The following is a 10,412-nucleotide window of genomic DNA, read 5'->3' on the forward strand; positions in this document are numbered from 1 at the left end:
TATGTAATTAACTAACTTAGTTAAGCAATGGTTAAGCCAACTAAACTGTATTGGAAGGAAACCAAACATGTGTTGAGATACCTTAGAGGCACAACTCAATTTGGTCTTTGGTACATGCAGACAAAGGGAGTGAAGATGCAATTCTTAACATATGCGTATTGGGTAGATAGTTCATCATACAGGAAGAGCACATCAAGAGGCATTTTCAGTATTGGGTCAGCAACAGTTTCTTGGTACAGCAGGAAGCAAAGATCAGTTGCACTCAGTTCAGTAGAAGCACAATACATGGTTGCTAGTAAAGCAACTTGTGAAGATATCTGGATGGGGAAGATTCTTGTTGGGTTATTTGGTCAGATAATGGATTCCACTATGATTTACTATGACAATCAAAGTTTTATCAAACTCTCTGAAAATCTATTTTTTCATGATCGATCCAAGCATATCGACATCTGGTATCACCATCTACGAGATTGTGTGCATAGGAGAATCTTGTTGTTGGAGTACATTCCTATAGAGGAATGCGATGCACATATTTTGACAAAGGCATTGTCAAGATGAAAATTTGTGTTCCATAAAGGAAGGATTGGGGTAACATATAATACGTTTCTTATTGAGAGGGAGTGTTGAAAATGGCAACAAGAAAATCATGATTTAATTTTACCTTGAATTAAATTAGGAGAAAATTATAATTCCACATCACAAGACAACAAGAATGAGTTAACTAAGTTAATTTCACTTAGTTGGCTTAGATAATTCGATTTGAGGGCCTAACTGGAGCCATATAGAGTGTCTCCTAAATTTTAGCAGCCTAGGTTGAGTTTAATTTGAGTTGTAATATTTTAATTCAGTCAAACTAAGTTAATATTAGTTAAACTAGTTCCAACTATTGGAGGAACTAGTAGGAGGTCTAGTAGTGGGGTGCAACTTCATGTGTTCAACCAGTTAACTGATAAATCAACCATGATTAACTCATGCATGCATAAAATTCGAGTGACCTAATTGATATTGGAGTTCAAGGGCAATGTACTATCAGTTGTATAATTTCCTGAGATGTACAGGTGATGCATGCAGTCAGAGAAGGGCCTATAGGAATTGTGCAATTCACGAGGGGATTTCCTTAATTAATAGGGGGTTAATTCCTTGAGAAACAACGCAAGGAAATAGGAGCTTGGTAGACAATATAATTGGCTAAGTGTTGGCCAGAGATTGCTTGTGAGGCAATGTTTTAGCGACTACAACCACCCTCCAAAATTTTTCCTTAGCTTCGTTTTGGAGCCTCCCTACTAACCTTTCACAGTAGCAGGTTTTGCTTCGTCAAGTACTTAAGCTTCAGTGATGTTCTTGCAGAAAGGAATCCTGTCTATCAAAGCTTGGTGCATTCCCCTCACAGATTGTTTCTCCGAACTTGGTCCAGCTGCAGGCTGAGCAGATCCTTCAAGAAATTGTGCAATTCTGGAGGCCAACCAACCTTCCCTCCAGAAATTGCGCAATTCAATTTGGCAGGTTGCCGAGCTCCATAATTGTGTAATTCTGCCAGTTAGGATTCATCCAGAAAATTGTAGAATTCTTCCCAACAGGGCTGCTCAGCCCAGGAATTGCGTAATCCTAGGCAACAGTCAACTGCTCTGCCCAGAAATTGCGCAAATATCCTGGGCAGCTAGCCCAGCTCCCTTCCAAAAATGCGAATTTTCTCCCAACAGTTGAGCAGCCTCTTGCATGTGCAATTGAGTTGACTGGTTCCCTCTGAGACTGAGAAAAATTGATTTGCATGCATGGACTACTTCTCCCAAGGCAACATGCAAAGGAATCCCTTGATTCAGGGATCTAATTTTAGCAGCTAGAGGTTGCATGCAAGGATCATTTCAGAAACCTCCCACCAAGTGTCTCTCTTCCTATATTTGTGGGATGCACGTCGCATCTTTGATTTTATCAAAACTCATGAACCGGATGCTGCAGAGCTCATTCCTCACATCGACCCTGTAGCTTTGGCATCCCACATTGCATCTAGGAGTTGTCGGCACATTCAGCTCAGTTGTCTTGGGGTAAGCCCCCCTTCCATGTCTTGTGTTGCATTTCTGGCGCTTTTTGTGTTTCGCTTCCTATGAATGTTGTCTTCTTGTTTTTAGTGAGCGATTCCTGTTGTTTTGATACATACTAGCTTGTACCAACACCGTTTCAGCTTTCGTTAACATCTTACTGTTGTCGCATGCATGAAACTGTTTTTCATGAATGGTTGCTGATTTGGCGACTTGCCTCACCCACATGCATGTTGTTCTATTTTCTAAATCTTCCATTCAATGTTTGCATGCACGACCATTCACTTATTCTTACACTCAATATCGCCATGCATTCACATTCACATTCGCTTTCAGTTGCCCGTCGGTGGGTCTAGGCAGCCTTGGCTTGGACTCTGCCTCACCAAGACATCATTGCGCAATCTTGAAAGGGAAGGCTCTGTCTTCCTCTCAAGAAATGCACATTTTTTCCAAGTGACTGTCCTCCAGTCTTGCATTGCGCAATTCTGAGGGACAATGATTGCTGGCTCAGAAAATTACGCAATGCAGCCATTGAGCCTAACACCATTGCTAGTTGAGATTGCACATTGCGCAATTCCAGTAGTCAGTAGCCCGGCTGGGCTGTACATTGTGTAGTTCCAGTAGTCAACCAGCCTCCTGACAGCCTAGATTTTCCCTTGCGTAGTCTTGGCAGTCATTTTCTCGACTACCCGACAAAAATTGTGCAACCTTCATGAACATTCATACAGGTATGTTGCAAGTCAGTTCTCAAGTTCATTTTGGTTTTCGATTGACAAATTGCTTGCCATGAGTGTTGCCATGTCTCTAGGTATCACAGGTGTTCATCTGCCTCTCAACAACGCAAGTACAATGGTTTCTAGGAGAGCAGAGTATAAGACAACGTTCAAAGCACACTTGGGGATGTAGTCGATCAAGTGTCTATGAACTTGCCTACCCACAAAGACATCAAGTTGTTCATAGACAAGGACATCAAGATATGATGGCAGCAACATCACAACAAGCAGCACCATGAACAACAACTGAAGGCAGCATACCAGATGCAACAAATGCAAGAGGAAGGTTGTTGACAACACAGAGGCAGAACAAAGTTGCAAGCTTAAGCAAATCCACTTGTGATGAAAGCAACTTTGGAGACTCAGGCTATGAGGTGACGATGTGACATGAAGATCGCACAAAGGTAGAGAACATAACAGAGAAGGAGTTGCATGTGCTCAAGCAACAACTCAAGGAAGAACATGAGCTGCATAGATGAGAGAACAAGTTGCAGTAGGAACAAGTACAACAGGGGGCGCAACATGCATTCATGGATGAAACTTCGCCCGTACAAGTTATAGATCCATCCCAACAGCTGGCACAAAGAAAACAAGGTGAGAAGTGTTGTTGATCACATGCAATGGAATTCAACAGCATGCATGTCATTGTGTGCACACATGCGATCCCACCCATTTGGCACACTCACCGAGGCGAAGACAAGAAGCAAGTTTGATTGGAGTTGAACATGTATTTCGACAAGTTGATGCACATGACCACCAACACATGTTTGGAGATCAACACATACACTATGCATGAACATGTTGTCGGTCTGGTCGCACCCAGGATGACCACGCACATGCTATCAGATGAGTTGGATGGAGGAGCCATACTAATGCACCTGGATGCAACAGAGGCAAGAGTTCGCTTCAGCAAGATGTCACCATGGAGTGCATGCACACCATCACAGACGACCAAGCTTCGCATCAGCTCACCACCTTCACCATCACAAGCAGGTCAAAGAGTTGGTCTCACCACAATGGACCGAGTGTCAGTGATGTCTTGCATGGCTTACTCAAGCCATTTTGTCTCACATGGGCACATGTGCATTGTAATGTAACATCTTGTCAAGTGGAAGTTCAAGTGTCGATATTTGGGTGTAATAGTCATAGAGTAGATGAAGAGTCATGAGGGTAGATTAACTGTCTCAAAGGGGAATGTCAAGGGTAACCCCACCCTTTGCTATAAATAGTACCTCATAACTCAATGTATAGGCTTTTGTTCAACCAAGCCTCCGATAAGACTATCTTAGAGAGAGCTTGGACAATATTGTAACGAGCCTTGGCTTCTCCACGACGCAGAGCTAGTACATCTCTTTGGAGGAGCAGGTGGTTGTGACTGTAACGTTCCACTATTGGAACTAGTGGTTGGAAATGGATGTATTGTATAACTGGAACTTACACTTCTTAATATAACAGAGCCAGCATGTTTCATGCATATGTTGTATTGTATTCTATGCTATCTAGTTTACTCTAAATGATATATGTATTTGTTTGCTTATGCATGCATGTATGGACTATTTTGTATAAGTATGTATGAATCTTTCTGAAACATGTTGTTGGTTTAACCATCACTTTGGATTTCTCACTAACTTTCTTTCCAACTTGTGATGCATCTTCACTCGTGTGTTCCCTTCCAAGCCAAATACTATTACAGGTTTCCAAGGGGTGCACTCACCTCACCCTCAAAGCGTTAGAACCTCTCATGCACCTTCCTTGCCTTACTGCAACTGTCACACCCTTGCTACGAACAGAGTTATCTTACTTGCCTCTGTACGAAATTGCGATCAAGGCATTACCATATGACCCACTGTTGGGACTCCTACACCAAACGGTCTGAGGTCTAACTGGGACTTCTTATTAGGGAGATCCCCTAACATGTTGGCAGGTCCAGCACCGTCAACATTTATGGCGCTAGAAGGAGGGCCAGATGACAAGTTGTGTCCTCTCATCTTGTTTTGAACCTTTACATATCTATCATGGATTCTTGCACTCTTCTCCCTCCACGATGTTTTTCGAATCACGAAGATGTCACCATCACGAGGGATTTTTTCGATCACTTGTCCACTTACACGTATGATGGTGAAGGTGAAGTGGCCTAGCCTGAGTTCTTACATGACTTTCTTTCCATGCTTCATGAGGAAGATGGTTGTTCTGATGAACAGGCCAACTTGCTGCTTGCCTACACACTTCGCGAATCCCCACATCGGTGGTTGTGCAACCTAACGTCTGACAGCATGCACTCACTTGAGCACTTCCGTGATCTCATTGAAGACACTTTCCATCATTTGATCCAAACCATCTTAACCAAAAATTGCTACAACAATAGAAGGCTCCACATGAATCGACAATGGGTTTTTGACAGTGCTTCCGTGATTTGTAGTTTCAAGCTCTGAAGAGCCAGATGAAATTTTTCTATCTTTGGGACAGATTTGAATATTGCGTTAAGAAATCCACTCATCCCAAGAAGAAGTTTGAAATCAAGCCTCACTCAACATTCTTCAGTGATGGAGCTACACAATCCCAGATGGATGCAGTCACTATCACAAGTGATTGTCTGCCATCCCCTCATCAAACAACTCCACCACTGCAGAGTGATGTTGAGGATCATGCTCACACACCTGTTCAACTGTCACATCCTCCCAACATCACTTCGCTTAATTTTCGCGTAGATTTGGTTGTGAGTCCATCGAGTTGTCATATGCATTTTGTTCCACAACCTCCGTCTTTGCACTTGGTCGTTCCTCTGGATGATACTGTCTTGTGTTCTTCCATTCCAGACTCTACACTTGTTGTGAACGAGGAAGAAGCCACTAATGGAGTTGGTGTTGCACAACCAACATGCGCTATCATTCATGAAGAGTATGAGTGAGAGCTTGAGCATCAACACTCGGTGAATGATGACCCTCTTCTGTCTGAGCCCCCTCTATTTTTTCCTGACATCTTTGGTGAACCTGCCATCTATGATTTTACATGTGTATTTTCATCCATGGATGCACCCATTGTTGATCACTAGTAGGACACACCATGTAGCAAATCTGTGTAGGTTAACCCAATAATGCAATATAAATCAAAGCATAATACTATAACCTACTTCTACTATGAATTTGCAGAAGCTTAAAGATCGAGCTGAACAATATAACCAAAAGAAGAAGAATCAATGGCACAATACACATGAAAATACTTTTCGGAAAGCATCAGCTAAAAACCCCACACTATTGTATTATCATACATGGTGGAAATACATAGGAATTATACAAAGCCTTAGCTCTTAGTACAGTCCTCACAGATGCTCACAGGCAATCTTGGCTTCTCTCTAGCCTTCCTCTCTTCCCTCCCTGCTCCTATTTCCTTGCGCTATTCCTTGTGGATGATTCTCCTGTTAGCAAGTGGAAAACCAATTTACTAAGTGAATGATCATCCTTCAAAACTGCACAATCCTCAAGGATAAATCCTTGACTGCATGCATGAGTTTTCTCCATGAGAAAAAACATGCAACTGATAGTACACTGTCCTTGACTCTAATCTCAACTGGCTCTTTCTTAGAATAGACATGCATTAGTTTCTGATGAGGGAATCTTCAGTTAACTGGAGTAACACTAGTTGAGTGCATGCATGCATCCACTGACTTTAACTCACTATTAGTTCCTCAAACAGTTTGGAACTAATTTAATTGGACTTAACTCAGTAAACTGAGTTAACTAATTACAACTCAAATATAAATCAATCTTATCTCTTTAATTTAAGGGATAACACTTGCATGACTTCAGAAAGACTTCTAACTTGAATTTCTCCAACTAATTAATTTAAAATAAATAAATTAATTATTTCCAAGTAGCTGTTAAGACTAAATTCGATTTTAATTCACAATTTAATTCAAGGACAAATTAAATTGGAATATTCTTGTTGCCATATTTCAACACTCTCTCTCAACAAGAAAGGGATTATCTTCCACCCCGCTCTTGTCTCTATGGAACTCAAATTTACACTTTCGCAGTTCCTTAGTCAAAATGTCAACATCTTGCTCCTCTGTCGAAATATATACTACAACAACATGATCCTCCTTGACCTGTGAAAAGCCATGGGCAACAAATCTTGCCTTATGCTTCTCCACACTACCATCAGCAGCTTGCTTTACCTTGTAAAGCCAACGGGAACTCACAACTGACTTGTTCTCCGGTCTCGGAACCACGTCCCAAACACTGTTACAAACTATGGAGTCATACTCCTCCACCATAACATCAACCCAAATTGACTGCTGCACTGCTTCCTCAAAGGAAGATGGCTCGGTCTCAACACATTCCCCAGCAAGGGCCATGTATCCATTGTACCTCTTAGGTGACCTCCTCTGTCTGCACTGAGAAGATGGTGCTCCCACATTCTCTCTCACATCCTCCAACAATCTATCAGCTTCTCTTGTGCGCTTTCATCCAACTCTAGAAGAATCTGCTTGAGTGGATGTCTCCACTCCTTGAACCTTTGCATGCGGCTGCTCCACATCAGTCTGAGGCTCCTCCTCCTTAAGAACCAACAGTTCCTCCATAGCGTGTAGTTTGAGCTCCCTCTCAAGGGAAAATTGCATGGCATTCTGCTCATCAAACTTGAGATCTCTGCGAACCACTGTCCTCCAACTAGTAGGCAAGTACACCCGATAGGTGTGAGGTGTATCAGTGTAGCCCACAAGTATCCCCAACTCTGCTATCAGCTCAAGCTTCTTCTATGCATCCTTTGTCACATGGCAATATACCGATGAGCCAAAGATCCTAAAGTGACCCACATCTGGTCTCTTACTGAGAAAGATTCCTCTAGTGTCTTCATCCCAAGTATGCAATGCGGGCTTATATTCTGCAAATAGACTGTTGTGTTGCATGCCTCAACCCACAAGTGAAGTGGTAGGCCTTGGTCATGTAGTATTGCTCGTGCTGCCCTTACAATAGTTCTGTTCTTCCTCTTAGCCACCCCATTCTGTTGTGGGTTATGAGGTGCCGTCAACTCTCATTTAATTCCTTCCGTTGCACAAAAGTCCTTAAACTCTTGAGAGACATATTCTCCACCGTTGTCACTTCTCAAGGCCTTGATCTTCTTCCCTGACTCTTTCTCGACCAAAGCTTTGAACTCACAAAACTTTGTGAAAGTTTGGTCCTTCTTCTGCTTGAAATAAATCCAACATTTAAGAGAATAGTCATAAATGGAAATCACATAATACCTTTGCTTCACTGTGGATGTCGTCGAGAATGGTCCACACACATTAGTATGAACTCGCTCTAAGATAGCCTTTGTTCGACTGTCTCAATCATGAAAGGAATACTTGGTGTACTTTCCCAAGGTACAACCTTTGCATGTGTCAACTTGCTCAAGTTTACCTTTGGGAAGTCCTATAGATATATGCTGCAATATCTTCAAAGCCCCATGATGCAAATGGCCCAACCGCCTGTGCCACAACTTGCCAATGTCTTGGCTTGGCACCGATTCTGCTTTCGTACTCAATGCTACACAATCATCTACCTCTATTTTACAGAGATTCTTCACCCGAATCCCTATCCTCTTGGTCTAACCCGTGGTTATGCGTCTTAACGCCTTTCCTTTACTGAAGACAACATCGTAGCCTTTGTCCTTCAACATCGCGATCGATACCAAGTTCTTCTTCAGTCCAGGCACATACATCACATCTGTCAAGGTGATAGGAGCTCCATGCTCCCTCTGAAAAGCAACCATGCCCACTCCTGAAACACTATACCTTCCGTCATCACCCATCTCTATGCACATCTTGACATCTTTCTCCTCCAAGGCACTGAATAAATTTTTATCACTAGTCATGTGGAATGAGGCTCCACTGCCAAAATACTAGACACAACCCATCATTGATGACACCATGCATGTGATGAGGGTAAAGTCCATTTCGAACTGAGAGGCTAATGCCTCACCTTCTGATCCTTATGAGGATCCCTTTTTGGACTTCTTCGATGGGAAATTAGCGGCATAATGTCCCATATTGTGACAATTAAAGAATATTACTTTAGACATGTCACCCTTATTCCATCCATGAGAAGAATTTGATTTGAAATGGGAAGCCTTCCCCTTCCCTTTCCTTGCCTTACTTGCTAAGGCCAAATTTTCTTCATCATCATTCTTGGATGAAGAACCATCTTGTGTTCTCCTCCTAATCTCCTCTTGCATAAGATCCGACCACAGTCGTTCCCAACCTGGCAGTTTCTCCCTTCCATTCACAAAGTCTTGTTAGCTATTCCAACTCTTTGGAAGGCCAAGGAGAGCGAGGCTCACCATATCATCATCGACAATAGTTATTCCCACGCCGCCAAGCTCATCTCTGCAGGTGGTGAGCTTGTTCAGATATGTGGAAATAGTATCACCCTTCTCCATCTTGTTTTTTCGAAGCTTATACTTGAACGCCAATTTCATCTGGTCGCTACTGTTCTCGTAGAGGTCCTTCAATGTCTTCCACATTGAAAATGGGGTATCCTTCCCATGGAGACTCGAGACAATATGGTCTCGAACTCCCTCAGGGATGACCCATCTCGCCTTCACTACACACTTCTTCCACTCAGCCAACTCTTGTGCGTTAGTTGAAGCTGGCTTTGGGATTTCTTGATCAATGAATTCCTTCAAGCCATTGTTTTCTAATACAACCTCCATTCTATCTTTCCATACTATGTAATTAGAGCTACCTTCCAAGGCATACTCGAGTCTCAAGACATAAAATGCCATTGGCCAACCTTGAAGTATGATATGAATTTGATTTGCACCTGCAACCCCGAACTTCAAACTTCGAATTTTGTTCTTAGTATATTGTTCACAGCTCCGATACCATGTAGAAAATTTCTACAAATCCAGCTGTGATACCATGTAGAAAATTGGTGTGGGTTAACCTGATAATGCAATATAAATCAAAGTAGAATACTATAACCTACTTCTACTATCAATTTGTGGAAGCTTAAATATTGAGCTAAACAATATAACCAGAAGAAGAAGAATCAATGGCACAATCCACATGAAAATACTCTAGGGAAAGACTCGGCTCAAAACCCCACACTATTATATTATCATACATGGTGGAAATAAATAGGAATTATACAAAGCCTTAGCTCTCACAGCTAGCCAGCTCTCAGTACAATCCTCACAGATGCTCACAAGCAATCTTGGCTTCTCTCCAGCCTTCCTCTCTTCCCTCCAAGCTCCTATTTCCTTGTGTTGTTCCTTGTGGATGATTCTCCTGTTACCAAGTGGAAAGCCAATTTACCAAGTGGATGATCATCCTTCAAAATTGCGCAATCCTCGAGGATAAATCCTTGAATCCATGCATGAGATTTCTCCATGAGAAAACACATGCAACTGATAGTATACTGTCCTTGACTTTAATCTCAACTAGGTCTTTCTCAGAATAGACATGCATGAGTTTCTGATGAGGGAATCTTTAGTTAACTGGAGTGGCACTAGTTGAGTGCATGCATGCATCAACTCACTATTAACTCACTATTAGTTCCTCAAATAGTTTGGAACTAATTTAACTGGACTTAACTCAGTAAACTGAGTTAACTAATTACAACTC

The sequence above is a fragment of the Pinus tabuliformis genome, chromosome 9 (genome assembly GCF_031772625.1).
Source record: "Pinus tabuliformis cultivar Carrire ecotype Pingquan chromosome 9, CPIR1, whole genome shotgun sequence".
Classification (NCBI taxonomy): Eukaryota; Viridiplantae; Streptophyta; class Pinopsida; order Pinales; family Pinaceae; genus Pinus; species Pinus tabuliformis.